The sequence below is a fragment of the Equus asinus genome, chromosome 2 (assembly GCF_041296235.1).
Source record: "Equus asinus isolate D_3611 breed Donkey chromosome 2, EquAss-T2T_v2, whole genome shotgun sequence".
NCBI lineage: Eukaryota > Metazoa > Chordata > Mammalia > Perissodactyla > Equidae > Equus > Equus asinus.
This window is the reverse complement of record NC_091791.1, coordinates 42,143,721-42,159,406: the sequence shown is the minus strand read 5'-3', so window position 1 is coordinate 42,159,406 and position 15,686 is coordinate 42,143,721. Positions and strand designations below refer to the sequence as shown.

The window sequence follows — 15,686 nt, the reverse complement described above, 5'->3', positions numbered from 1 at the left end:
CTAACAAATATTCTCCACTGGATTGCAGACACTGTGAAAAGAACTTCTCCCATTTATCCTACCCACACTCCACAGTAACTGTGAGACTAATGTTTTTATCCATGAAAATGGATAAGAAGACAGAAAGAGGCATGGAGCTTGACTAACTTGCTGAACTAACTTGCCAAGTTTGCAAGTAAGAAATGGTAAACACAGTCTGACTCCTGAATCCATGCTTCATCCTTCATTCTGGGACTTCAGAGAACATGTTTGCAAATATCTACGGGAGAAATGTAGAAATCAGTCTGAGGACAGTTAAATAATGCCAAAAATTAATTAGCTACTTAGGGACAGGGCTGAGGCTGGAACTCAAGTCTTGCTGAAGATCCACCATTAACTACTCCACAATTAATTGTCCATAATAGAAATCCTTCACCTCTCCCAAGGCCTCTGAAATACCATCTGTGATCACAAAGACCCTGCTCGACCTCAAAGCAAAGCCCTCCCTCCGACAATTGGGAGATTAGATATGAGCTTACTAACTGCTTCATATAAAGAGTTGACAGCAGAAAGGAGACAAAAGAAAAACTAATAATAATAATTTTTAAAATCTTGATTAGGTAGATATTACTATTAGCACAGGAGCAAAAAGTCTGTTGCACTTTAAGCTGTAAAGTTTTCACTCTATACAACCAAGCATGTAATTATGTCCATAAAGATGACCCTGAGTCATGAAGAGCAATTAAATTATTCTTAAGGTCCTATGTTTAATCAGGTAAGGAAATATGTAATCTAATTTAGAAAGATTTAGTATCCAGAACAACCAGAGTCAACATTTTCTGTGCGGTTAAGTAGCTTATCTTGAAGACTGGCTTTGGTTTGCCATGTCCTGAACCCTTGAGCACATCCCTAGGTGTAGTCAGATGACACTCATATCCGGCAGAAATTCTCCCACCATTTGGCTTTGGTTTATGCTACGTACATGGGGGCACTCTCCCCGGACAAGAATATTTCCAATACCCATTGCCAGTTCGCCCTGATAAAACCTAGTCTCCTTCGATTTCACAGCAGGGCCACATTCAAGAAACAATTCATAAGGCATTCCATTTTTTATTTATATTTCCCAAATGACTTTGAAGGGGATTCAAACATAAAGTCCATAGTAACCTTGGTCAAAGGTACCACCTACCCTCCCTATCTACTTTCCTCACACGCTGCATCTTCGGTGGGACCTCCCTCTTCAAAACTGACAGGAAAAGCTTTCTCTGCTTCTCTACCAACCACGCCTTATCTTCTGCCTGAAATTTCTCTCCCACGTCCCCCTCCCTTCTTGTCTCCTTTACCTTCTTAGCCATTCTCACTTGTCAAAATTTAACTCCCACTTTAGAATTTAACTGAAATACAATAAAATCTCCCCTTCGAAAAACTCCCTGATCCTCTCAGTGAGAACAAATTCTTTCTTTTATTGTATTATAATCTCATTTTTGGTTCACACCTCATTCATTCTCTCGCACTGCTTTCTCTCAGTTATGCCTTATTCTTCCCACAGTTTTACTCCCTGTTAAAATCTGAGTTCCTTGAGGGAAGGGACTATATATCTTGTTCTGTTTTGCACATAGTAGTTGAACAAGAAATACTGATGAATTGTTAAATACTGACAAATTGTTGAATTAAATTACACGTTTCAGAGAAATGAAGAGAAATCTCCAGTAATTGTCTTACTTGCAACATTTTTCCTTGAAGACCTCTGTAATAGGAGTTTGTGTGCTTTGCTGACTTACAGCATCATTGAACTCCTAACAAATAACACTCTAAGGATTTCTGTGTTCTTAGTCTTGCAACAAATATTTACTGACCACCTACTATGTGACAGATGGTTCTAAGTACTGGAGCTTCCATGGTAAACAAAAACAACTTAATTTTTTTTTGTAATTATGTAAGTTTAGAGTGCATAAAATTGGGCTTTGGGTTTATGAACTAACATTTACACCACTTACTGGCTTTCCTTCTATGAAATGCAGAGGGGAGGATGTGATTAATTGAGATTTCTGGGAAGCTAGATTCCAATTAACCAAGATTCTGCCATGTTTGTTTTCAAATAGAACAGAACTAGCATTTCTGGACCATCTACTTTACTTAGATTATTTGCTAAATGGTTTTACTTAGATTATTTTATTTATATCTTACCACCACCCTGTGAGTGCTATTTCTTGTTTGTAGATAATTAAATTGATCTTCATTGAAGTTAAGAAAACGACTCAAAGTCACACACATGGTTGTTCCACGGGAGATCTGGACCACAGCTAATGTAAAAGTCATTCTTTCCTAAAGACAGTGCTGCCTCTCAAAACTCAAAACCACCAACAGGAAAACCTTTGGAAGCAAAATATTCCTCTATTAAATTAAACACGGAGGCCGTTAGACTGAGGAGGATCTAATGCCACGGAGGCTTGCACAAGCAAATGGAAACCTAAGCCTGAAAATGCCTCAGGGTTACAAAATGGAAACCCGAGGACAACCAATCACAGTCAACTAGGCTTTAAGCTTTAGCCAATCAAATCTTTTCCTTTCTTTGCTTCTGCATTTTCTCTCTCTGAGTCCTTCCCTCGGGTTCCTGCCAGCAGAGTTCTAACCACTTCCTGTTTCGTGGGACCCAATTCTAATTGATTTTTGCTCAACGTCTTAAAATTTTTAATATGCCTCTTTTATCTTTTAGTGCCTCTAACATAAGTCAAGAAAAACCTAGTTATCTAGAAGAATGAAAATAATCCCATGTGAATCCGATAATTTTGTCCAGGGTCCTCCTTTTTTGCTCCTTTCTCCTAAGAAATGAATATCTGTCTGGAATTTCCTCTGATGGGAAGAAATGCCCCACCTAGGCCCCTTTACCTTGTCGTTTAATTGGGAGACTACATTGTATTGGGCCAGTTAGGAAAAGTAGAGTCTGTTTATTTCTAGCACAAAACTCAGCACTTTCCAGGGATTTTACTATTAATCCATTGTAGTGTCAATTTCACAAGTGCTACTCCGTGCTGGCGTTGAATGTAAGACTGCTCTTATTCCTTTCTTGTTAATTCTAACAAGGGATTCTCTTCTCCACCTCTGCATAAGTGATAGAGGTCATCTGGCTAATGAGAGCCAAAACGGTGCTCAAGGAACCGCTGTAGAAATAACCAACAAACAGGAAAGCACTTACTACTTGTATCATTAAATCGTATTAGGTACATGTATTCATATGACCCTAAGCTCTTATCAAGGTCAGTTTGCATACTTTTTGTAAGCCACAGCATCCCCAGCTCTGTTTCCAAGATCTCATTTGCAAAGGGGCTTTGCGGAAAATATACAAAGAGAAATTTACTATTGCTGCAAAGTCTTCTGCGATGCCTCCACTGAAGTCAGGCATAATCACTTGACATTTCCTAAATGTGTTTTCAGATTTGTCCCTGCCAGCACCATCTCCTTGAATTCTCTCGTGAAACTTCTCAGTACCTCTTCTTGGCTTTGTTGATGGCTGTTCAGAAGGGCATCCAAGGGATCTCGACCCACACCAAGTTGTGGAAATGGGTAAGAGAATATTCTATATATTCAATATTCTATCTGAATATTCTATAGTGTCTCTACAAGGAAAATAGGCAGCCAATGAGGGTGCTGCTTAACAAGTACAACAGGGGAGAAAAAGCAATAATAGAGGAGCAGGAGGCTGAAAGTGGTTGCCCCAATAAGAAATCAAGATCCTTTGCTAGATTCCCAGATCTGAATAAATTTTCAGATCCAAGACCCATTGACTGAGGAGGTGGCCAGATCTCCAAGACAAAGGACTCTGAAATACTGTGGCAAGAATATAGTGTAAAGATTCTCTTCCCAAAAGAAAGAAAACCTACAGTTGTTTACTGTATATTGTGATTGTACATGGTTATTGTACATTGTGATTGTACGTTGTGATTGTACATTGGAGAGAGTAGAAACCAGAGACTTTGAAGACTGTTGGACAGAGGATCTGAGTTGACACTGATACCCAGAGACCCAACTGGCTCTCTGGAGCAAGAAAGAAAAAAAGAAAAGCATAATGACTGGAAAGTCCCTTTGGGTTCTGGAGAGAGTACATCCCCCACTTAGAAATACTGCTCCAGCCCTTATGCTGGGTGTCAGGAGGTTGCCAGCATGAGTGGGACCTGGAGTAAGGAAAGGTTCTGCAGTAAGTCCAGGCTGCCATATGGCAGCCCTGCCACTCTGGCCACTTGAACCAGCAGACCCTACAGCATTGGAGGATGCAGTGGCGGTAAAAGATGCAACGTGCAGTGTATGGCAAGCCCTAATGAGGCATTCACATTGCAGGTCCATGGGGAGCTAGAGTCAGGTCATGTCACCTGCAGTGAAGAAATAGCTTCTGGCTTGTTAGTGGGCCCCTGTAAAAATGAAATGCCTGGCATTTGCTTCTCATATGATCCAAACTATTGCAACTACTCTGTTAAATTGAATCACTTGTTATAGCTCCCTTCCTCCTGGGACTCAGAGATGGTCCTGAGGAGGCTAGGGTGGAAGCCAAGCTGAGGCCCTCCACACCCTGAGGCACTCCTCAGCACCCCTCCTTGTAGCTGCACTATCGTGGCCCCACCAAGACGGTGAAGCACTCCTTATCAGAGTGAGCTCCTTCTCCATCAAGGACAGGGTTTAGTGTTTAAATGATTCTACTAAAACTGAGAGTGGTCTTCATGGAGGAGATAAACTCCAAGAGTCAATTCTCCCTTCCTCCAAGCTCCTGGATTCCTCGGGCAAGTAGACCTCTGGCAGGCTTGACGTAGAGTCTCTGGAACTTTGACCTTTGTTCTGGGGATCCTGGTGTGGTTGTTCACTACTCTTCCATTCTATGCCAGTTTCTCAAAATCCTTTCCCCTAGTTCACCACACTAGCAAGGCCACGGTAGCTTAAAGGCAGATTCTGTGCATGAAAGTTTGCAAGATCACCTTGAAGGCGGACATCCAACCCAGTTCACTTCTAGCCACATAAATCTATCACTTCCCCCTGGAGCTGTGGGAGCAGAAAAGATCCTCTAACTTGGGTACTCTGAAAGGAAGGGAGCAACCAGCAAACCTACACAAGCACCTAGATTCAAACCGAGGACACAATTTGGGGGGAATATAATACACACGCATCATTGATGTAATACAAATTTATTTTCATGATGTTCCATAATCATATTTCTAATTCATGGAAAAATTCTGAATTTCCTATTGTCTCTTCAAACTGTTTAAATTCACCTTCTTTTTAATCCACCATTTGAAGAAGAGAGAAAAATCCAAAATATTTTCCTACAACATGGGCCAAACACACAGGTTTCCTCTACCACTTTTATAAGTCTTCTCAGCTGTTTTCCTATATGGTGGTCTTTGTTGGTTTTTATTGACTCCTAGCAATTTGGAATGAGAAAATGAAGATATTTGGGACCTCATTTGGTACTCAATTCAGCCTGAAGAACTAGGTATACTCAAATTCCTTTTGACACGTGAGGAAACAGACTCTGAGAAACAGAAAGTGAGGGATAGAGCCAGATTCAAAAAGTCCGTCTTGCCTTATCTCCTGTTCTAAAGGCCTGCTGTCACCCAACTTTCATATATAAAGTACCCAAAATAGTCTGCCTAAAAATAGCTTCTGGACAAGTGACCTTCTGGAGTTATCTGTTCTTTAGTAGCTGTTGTGTATTGGTAAAGAACAAAATCTATGACCCCTTCAGGAGAGAAAATTGAAATCTCAGAGAACTGACTATAAATTCTGCTTTCCTGGCTGAAAAAACCCAGAGGCTCATAAAGACCTGGGAAGGGACTAGAGCAGATGCATGTTATGCAAATTAAAAATTCCCTACAGATGTCCTTTCTCTGTAGACACATCTGTAGATGTTTCTCCAAAACAAGGCTAGCTTTGGAAGTAGACGGTTGAGTTTTCGAGGAGTGACAGTCCACGTCCGTCTATCACAAGCAGGCCACAATTTCTAACCTCCAGGAGGAGCAAAGCATTTGCTTCTCCAAGAGGAACCTTTAAAGTTTCTCTCTCCCAGGGAAAGGCCAACTGAACATGGGGGCTCTTGTGCCCTCCCCCTTGCCAAGTAGAAGATCTTGTCCTCAGCCATGTGAAAACTAAAGTGCTCTGTTGAGAGGCCATGTGGTCTGATCGGGAACAGCATGTGCTTAGAAATCAGGCAGGCCTGGGTTTTAAGTCAATTCAACTCTCTCAACTCCTTCCTCTGTAAAATCACAAGGCTGTCATGAGATGTAAATCAGTTAACATATGTGAAGTGCCTAGCACTGTGTCTGGCATGTGAAACCAATATTTGAAAGGCGATAAAATAAATAAACTATGTGAGACCAATATTTGAAAGGCCCTAAAATAAATAAACTATGTTCAACTAAGTTTAGGAAACATTGAATTAGACAAAGTTAAACAGATTTCTTGCCTTCAGAGAGTCTAAAAGCCTCTATTATCCTACGTAATTGTGAATCCGTGAGAAAGTGATTGAGTATATAGTAGTTCCCAAACTTACGAGGTCACGGAACTTCTTTCATGACAGCATTATAAACACCACTGGGAATACCAATTTGGAGCAAAATCTAATAGACCTTTAACAAACCCTTGCCTCCCTTCTTCTCCCATCCAGACTTCTTTACCTCCTAAAACTAACATCCAAAAAGGACACTTTAGTCCTTGTGGCTACAAGGGCATCAGAAGTGTACTTTTGGGTTTTAAGTTTTTAATCTTCAACTCTATCATTTAAAATAATAATCTTACAAAAGGAAACAAATGATTCAACATGTAACACAGTAACAACATACTCATAATTATTGTTTATATTGAATTAAAAATGGTGTGAGAGCATCTCAAAAGGGTTCGCCTGTTAAAATATTATAATGTAAGTGCAGTTAAATTATGAGATTAAAATGTGTGGTCTTAAGTAAAAAGCAAAAGATTTCTTCTCATTGTCATCTGGCATGCTATTACAGTCTTTGTATTATTTCCTGTCTCATTCAGTAGATGGCACTGCAGATTTAACATAGAGAAAATCCCGTAGAGTAAATGGAGATCCATCCTCAGATGAATATCTTGCTTTTTTTTATCCTCTCTAGTGTCTGAAGTTGTCTGTCAGCCTAGAGGGGAACTTGCATATTTCCTTGAAGGGGACAAAGGGTGAAGCAGTGTAAGAAAAGGCTTTCTGCGCCTCCTGGAAACTCTGTCTCCATAGATCAGGAAGGGCAAATACCGAGCCATCATTTAGCCACTGACCTAGACCCCACCCATGTCAGACAGTACTAATCAATCAGAGCACACTTACTCACTGGACCCAAACACCATCTTTCAATCCTTTTCAATACACTTCTTCAGATAGCTACTATGAATCAGTCAACAAAGACACCAAAGATGAAGCCCAGTTATAATGCTTGCCATAGAGTTCAGAGGCTTTTAAGATCAAATCCTTGCTAAGACTCAAAGTTGTTAGGAAACTTATCCAAAACTCACCGGATGCTTTATGACAGAACAAGGATAGGGATCCAGGCCTCTTGAATTTCACTGAAGAGTCTTATTCCACCCTGTCTTAATCGTCTACTGCTAAGAGTCAGACTATTTAAGTACAAGATCTGAGAATGTGGTCCAGGTAATTCAGCCCTGCCGGGTCTGTATCATCTCAAGTGGCCCCATTCCTCATTTGGAGAGGGGGAGGGGCGGAGCAAGCAGAAGTTAAATACAAAAGCTGTCTGTGGGGGCTGTATTATCTATGCAACTAGCCTAGCAGATCAACTTTACCTTGGCCCAAGAACGTCCTGCTGTGTTAGCCCAGAATGGCACAGTCCTCCAGTTGCTCCTGCCCCAGAGCTTACCACCTCCATATACCAAGACTTTTTACAAACCCTTTGCTTTTTTTTTTTTTTTAAGATTGGCACCTGAGCTAACAACTGTTGCCAATCTTCCATTTTTTTTTCAAAGATTGGCACCAGGGCTAACAACTGTTGCCAATCTTTTCTTTTTTTCTTTCTGCTTTATCTCCCCAACCCCCCCCTGTAGACAGTTGTATATCTTAGTTGCAGGTCCTTCTAGTTGTGGGATGTGGGACACCGCCTCAACGTGGCCTGACAAGCAATGCCTTGTCTGCGCCCAGGATCCGAACCCTGGGCCGCCGCAGCGGAGCACAGGAATTTAACCACTCAGCCACGGAGCCGGCCCCCCCTTTTTTTTTTTTTCCTAAACCCTTTGCTTTTAAGGAAATCAGGTACCGACTTTGAGTTAAATGGCCGGTCCCTTCAATAGTATGATTTTTTTCAGGAATTTTTCTATGATTTCTTCTATAGTTTTTTTTCCTATGTTTTTCCAGCTTGAATTTATTTCTCTGTAAGTGCTTCAGGAAAAGCTGAGGGTGAAGCCCTTAAACTACATCCTGCTACATTTCTTCTTAAAACTATTGGATGAAGTCAGAATGAGCATTTCCCCTGGGCTTTGGGGCATTTATAGATGAAGTCCAGCCAGAATTTGAAATATCATGCATCCAAAGTGATGTTGTCACCCTCCATCTTATTCCTGATTTTCATCTAACAGTTGTAACTCTTAAAGGCAGTGCTATTCTCCAATCACCTAGATTTGAAATCTCAGTCAATTTCAACACCCCTCTTTCTCTCACCCCATTCTCACTAGTCATACTAATTCCCATCTGTTCTGCAAACACTCCTCTTAAAAATGTCAGTGCAACATTTCAAACATATAGAAAAGATTGAAAGAATAGTATGTTGGACACCCATGGATCTACCATTAACCTCTATCAAATATTTGTGTTTTGCCATAATTACTTCACTTTTTTTAAGAGATAAAAGTACCATTTATAGTTGAAGACCTTGTAAATCCATTCCTGATTCCATTTTCCCCCATTTACTTATTGTTTCAGTCAACAAATATTTATCAAGCATTACTAAGTGTCAAGCACTGGTCTAGAAATGGGAGTAGACCAGTAAGTAAACAAAATCCCTGCTTTCATGGAGCTTACACACCCAGAAGTACCACCATCCCAAATTTTTTCCTTGATGCATTTTTTTCTCATTTATTTCATTGTGTGCCTCCAAAAAGAGTAGACAGTGTTGTTTTGTGTGTTTTCAAACTTTATCTAAATGGTACGTTACTAACATGCAGTATCTATGTTTCTGCAACTTACTGTATTTGCCTCACATTTTGATAATTATCTTGAGACATATAGCTTTATTTCATACATGTTAACTACTCTACAGCGCTCCATCATGTGGAATCCCATAATTTATTGATTCATTTTCCCTATTGAAGGACATTCGGGTTATTTTGTAACTTTTCACATTTAAAAATTATACTGTAATGAGTAGTCCTTCTTCCTAGTGTCGTATCCATATGGATTCTCTCCACTCCCACACTTGGCGCAATGCCTGTTCCTAGACGGAGCTCAGCCAATATCTGCTCTCTTGAATGATATTCTTCTAGGATTGACCAGAAATTTATTAGTGGACTGCTCTAGCTTTTAGGGGGAGCTCCAGACCCCCTAAGCTATCTTCAGAAAAGAATTTATATAATACGAGGATAAGATTAAAAACTGTTCCCCATTACAAAAAGATGGAATTTTATTGGAAGAAGTATAAATAAGGTGGATTGGTGAAAGATGTTCCTTGTCATCCTTAACAGAAGTTTCCTTGAGTTCATCACTCCTTTATTCTTCTTAACAATATAGTAATAATATTTATAACAGTGTTTCTCAGCCCTGGCTGCCCATTAGAAGCACCTGGGAAGAGTTTAAAATTCACTAACTCTGGGCCTCTTATCACAGCAATAAAGTGAAAATGTTTGGCGTGGATACAAGGCATCCGAACATTTTTTTAAAAACTCTTTGGGTATCGCTAATGTGGAGCCAAGGTTGAGAACCACTGAGCTAGGGCAGTGGTGAGCCTCAAATTATGGACCACAGCACACTGCTATGCCAAGTTCTTTGTCAAATTTTGGTTAATGTGCAAAACTTTTTTGGGCTCCAACTAAAATTACACATTGTTCTTCCAGTTTTTAACTGATCCCCTTTAGCACTCTTGTCATTATTTATGTAGAACTTATCACTGCCCTGACTGTGTACTTAAATACTCCCAAAGCTAAGTCCTTCTGTGTTCCACTAAACATGTGCTATTTCTTTGGCATTAGCTTAATGTTATCAATGCCTCTTACCTGCAGAAGGTTGAATGCCCTTTTACTCCTCTACAACATGTCACACAAGTCCTCACTTGGCTCAATGTTCTACATAACAGATGTCATTATTATGGTATGTTTCCTTATTAGTAGTAAAAGTGAACTGCATATGTTTATCAAAGTATACAGTGTTGTCTAATCTCAGGTTCTGGAATTAATACGAGTTGTTTTCAGTCCTGAAATTTGCTCTTTCTTTATACCAGTGATTTCCTTTTAATCTCTTCAAATGTATTACAAAAAGATACACAGACCAATGGAACAGAATCAAGAGCCAAGAAGTAAACCCTCGCATATATGGCCAACTAATATTTGACAAGGGAACTAAGAATACTCAATGGAAAGAATAGTCTCTTCAATAAATTCTTCTGGAAAAACTGGATAACCACATGCAGAAAAATGAAATTGGATCCCTATCTCATACCACTCACAAAAATTATCTCAAAATGGATTAAAGTCTTAAACGTAAGACCTGAAAACTATAAAACCCTAGAAGAAAACGTAGGGGGAAAGCTTCTTGATATTTGTCTATGCAACAATTTTTTGCTATGACACCAAAAGCACAAGCAACAAAGGCAAAAATAGATAAGTGAGACTACATCAAACTAAAAAGCTTCTGTACAGCAAAAGAAACCATCAACAAAATGAAAAGGCAACCTATGGAATGGGAGAAAATACTTGCAAACCATATATCTGAGAAGGAATTAATACCCAAAATATATAAAACTCATACAACTCAAAACAACAAAAAATCCAATTAAAAAATGGACAGCGGAACTAAATAGACATTTTTCCAAAAGAGACATACAGATGGCCAACAGATACACAAAAAGATGTTCAACATCACTAATTATCGGAAAATGCAAATCAAAACCACAATGATATATCACCTCATACTTGTTAGAATGGCTATCATCAAAAAGACAAGAAATAACAAGTGTTGGAGAGGATGTGGAGGCAAGTTATTATCCTGTTATTGAGAATGTAAATTAGTGCACCACCACGGAAAATAGTATGGAGTTTCCTCAAAAATTAAAAATAAAATTACCATATGATCCAGCAATCCCAGTTCTGAGTATATATCCAAAAGGAATGAAAACAGGATATCAAAAGATATCAGCAGTCCCATGTTTATTTCAGAATTATTCACAATAGCCAAGAAACAGGAACAACCTAAGTGTCCATCAACGCCTTCACATCCACTCACCACTCATTCGCTGACTCTCCCAAGCAACTTCCAGTCCTGCAAGGTCCATTCACGGTAAGTGCCCTATGCAGGTGTGCCATTTTTTATCTTTTATACCGTATTTTTACTGTACTTTTCTATGTTTAGATACATAAATACTTACCATTGTGTTATAATTGCCTATAGTATTCAGTACAGTAACTTGTCGTACAGGTTTATAGCCTAGGAACAATAGGCTATACCATATAGCCTAGGCGTGTAGTGGGCTATACTATCTAGGTTTATGTAAGAACATTCCATGATGTTCACACAATGACAAAATTGCCTAATACCAAATTTCTCTGAACATATCCCATTATTATGCAATGTATGAATGTCTAGCAAATCATTACATTGTACATTTTTAATATATTACAATTTTATTGTCAATTATACCTCAAAAAAACGAAAACAGAAAATTACTATTTTTTAATCCCTAAAGAAATAATGGATCTAATTAATGATCATCAATGGCTGTGAAAACCAAAACTCAAGATTAACGGGGACTTTTATAATGGATGGATCAGGCTGACAGTTCCTGACTATCACATCAATTTTAATGTAAGTGGGACAACCAGACACTATGTGTTTCCTGTTTTATGAAATAGAAAATAAACAGCCCTACCAATAAAGTATTCTTGCCAAAAGAAAAAAAAAATTAACCTGAATTGAATCAAGCTTTTGGATCTATCTAATGTTTACAGAAAACAGCAAGGATAGAGGAAGCAGTTAAAACACGCTATGAGGAACCAAAAGGTCAGAAGATGGGAAAATCTATTTGACAAACAATATGGTTTCTTTAACAAACAAATAGCATGAAAAGGGGCTAGTGTGAAGAGAAATGTTACATATTAAGAGCAACATAAGAGATAAATAAACCAAATGCTATGTACAAAACTTGTTTAGACCCTGATCAAACAAATCTTCTGTAAAAAGGCATTTTTTAGACAATCTGGAAAGTTTGAACAGGAACTAGTAGATAAAATTAAGGGGGTTATTCTTAATTTTGTGAGATACGAGAGTGAGCTTGTGGTTAAGCAAAAGATGAAAATCTTTACCTGTTGGAGAAATATGCTAAAATATTTATAAGGGAAATAATCCAGCTCTACCCCACCCCTAACCCTTAAAAATGCCCTCCAAATATGGGAAAATTTCTCTTTAATAGAGTCTTTAAAGCATTCTCTTATTCATAAAAGCATCTCAAACTAAAAAATACTGATTTATTTAAACATAAATGAACCACCCCTAGAGAGAAAAACTCATTGTTGCTATTTTTACAATACCTTTCTACAACATGAATACAATGTCCTTTTACATTAATTTAAAACTCACATTACCAATTTCTTAAAGTATATCATGATTCCTTTCTGGCTTTGCCTCCATGTGAACAGAAAGATGGACTCTACACTGACATGTCCTTTATTTGCTGCAAGCTTATAATATTTGCATAATAAATTGGAGAGGAAAAAAATCAACTCAGTTCAATAGGAACTGAGAATAAACATGCATGATTATATTTGTCCTGATTCTGTCATCTTATACACATATATAATAGATATTCATAGTCTTACCCACAACCCATAAAAGATCAATTCCCAAAATTATAGAATGTTTATTCTCCATAAAATTTTAGTTAGAGCTGCATCATAGCTGATTCGTTTGGCTGTTTATGATATGTAAATTAGTTTCAGAATTTACTATAGTCTTTGATGGTGATAGATGACACTCATAGTCAACCAATGATAGATGAAACCAGTTACCATAAAATGACCGTATTATCCAGGAAAGTAAAGAACAAACATAATTACTAGGTACTCTCAACTGGGAGGCACCCAAGAATCTCTTTTGGCAAGTGCCTAAGGAAGTGCAAATTAATCATTGGCCAGTGTATTTGTTTCCTAGGACTGCCATAACAAAATAGCACACACTGGATGGCTTAAAAAACAGTAATTTGTTGTCTCACAATTATGGAGGCTAGAAGTCCAAGCTCAAAGTGTTGGGAGGGTTGGTTTGCTTTCAGAGCTGTGAGGTAGAATCTGTTCCACGCCTCTCTCCTTGATTCTGGTGGTTTACTGGCAATCTTTGGCATTCCTTGGCTTGTAGATACGGTGCTCAGGTCTCTGCCTTCACATTCATGTTGCGTTCTCCTTGTGTGCATCTCTTTACATGGCATTCTTTTTATAAAGATACCGGCCATGTTGGAGTAGAGGCCTACCTTACTCCGGTGTGACTTCATCTTAATTAATTAGATTTGCAATGACCCTATTTCCAAATAAGGTCAGATTCTGAGGTACTGAGGATTAAGACTTCAGCATGTCCTTTTGTGGAGACATAATTCAACCCATAACAACCAGAGAGTCAAAAAATAGAAAGAGGTCACGATACCATTTTCCCCAGGTCAGCTAGTAAAGATCTGCTTTCTGATTTTATACAAATATTTAGATATTTGTCCCAGTCATAGCAGAAGAAAGTGTGTAAATTATAGACTTCATAAGTTAGACTACAAGTTTCCGCTGCTCTAACAATGAACCATAACAGTGAAAGATGAAATGTAAGCTTATTTTCCCTTCAGTTAATCACCTGAGAATAAGTAGTTGAGGGATGATTTGACCATCAGGGACCCAGGCATCTTTTATGTGATTGCCATCTCTAACATGAAGCTTCCATCTCTGGGCTCAAGATGGCTGCTCCAGCTCTTGCCATCACGTCCATTACCGAGGAAGGGACTTGGAGCAAGGGGGTATATGACTATTCCTTTCGAGAGTACAAGTGGGGAAAGAGAACATGTCACTTCTCTCATCTCGCTGAATAGAACGTAGTTGGATGGCTATACTAGATGCAGTCCTGGGCTATACCAAGGCTGAGAAATGTAGTCCTATCCTTGTGACCAATTAGAACTATGACTATGGAAGAATGGGAGAGCAGATATGGAAGGGCCACTAACTGTCTCTGCCACATCTGATCAACCCAGTAACTGCTCCTCGACATTTGTACTTTCTACTATTCTTAGAAATTTCTCACTTTCAAGTTGCAAAGGCTTAATTCCATCTCAAACCCTTTCAGCTTCTCTGCAACATTTGATATAGTTGACCTTCTTCAAATTCTTTCTTTCTACTCTCCTAAGTCTCCTAATTGTTTCTTTTTCTTAGCAATATTATTTCTGGCCCTCCCTCTTCTCCCCTTTCCTAAAAGTAGATATTCCCTAAAGTCCTGTCATCTCAAGCTATTTTCATCTCCCTATATGCCCCCCTTCTTGAGAAGTCATCAGCTTCCTTGATTTCCACTATTGCTTTTAGATTGATGCTTCCCACATCTCTATGCAATCATCCCTCGGTATTCATGGGGGATTGGTTCCAGGAACACCCCCTCACCCCAGCCCCCACCTCTCCACCCCCACAGATACTAAAATCCACAGATGTTCAAGTCCCTTATATAAAATGGTATTTCCTGTAACTTATGCACATCCTCTCATGTATTTTAAATCATCTCTAGAACACTTAAAATATCTAACACAATGTAAATGCTATGTAAATAGTTGTTGTAACACATTGTTTAGGCAATAATGGCCAGAAAAAGGTCTGTACACGTTCAGTACAAACATAACCACCATAGGCCTATCCATCTGTGTTGGTTGAACCTGTGGATGCACAACATGGATATGGAGGGCCAAAGGTATTTTGTCCTACTTTCTCTCCGACGGTTCCATTCCACACTTCCCACTGTGTGCTAGACTTTGATACTTGGATGTCTTGTCAAATGTCAGACATGCAAAACTAGATTTATCATCATCCCTCTGAAATCTTCTTCCTTTTACTTTGGCTCTTGTTTATACTGTTATTATCATCTGATCAGTGTTCAGGGTTTTTATTTTTTAAAACTCTGTCTTTCTCCCCCTCTCCATCCAGTCAATCAGTGTCATGTCCATTTCAACTGTAGAGTTTTATACCTTTCCACCTTCTGACCTTTTCCTAAAGCTGGCTCTGGTTCTGACCTCCATTATCTCTCGGTCTAGACCACTGATAGCCTCAGTTATGCCTCCATTCCAATTCTTTCTACCCTAATATCAGAGATGTCAAAAGCACAACTTGGAAAAAGATCAGGTAAAGCATAATGTCTCTGGGGAAAATCACATATTCAGTTAACAATGGAGGATTTTTTAAATTTCCTACTCTTTTCCAGATACTTTTATGCATCATCTTCTATAATAGTGAAACTAAGTTAATTAACAACTAAGTAAATGAAGCGTATACCATATGCC

At 38.8% G+C, this 15,686-nt stretch overlaps 1 protein-coding gene across 1 annotated transcript in view; it reads left to right on the top strand.

The window, feature by feature from the left end:
• Positions 1 to 15,686, top strand: part of A1CF (APOBEC1 complementation factor) — a 161,381-nt gene that overhangs the window by 93,291 nt on the left and 52,404 nt on the right. Inside the window, exon 12 of the transcript XR_011495094.1 lies at positions 3,415 to 3,543. The gene's annotated coding sequence lies outside the window, so the exon portion shown is untranslated. The remainder of the gene's footprint in view (positions 1 to 3,414; positions 3,544 to 15,686) is intronic.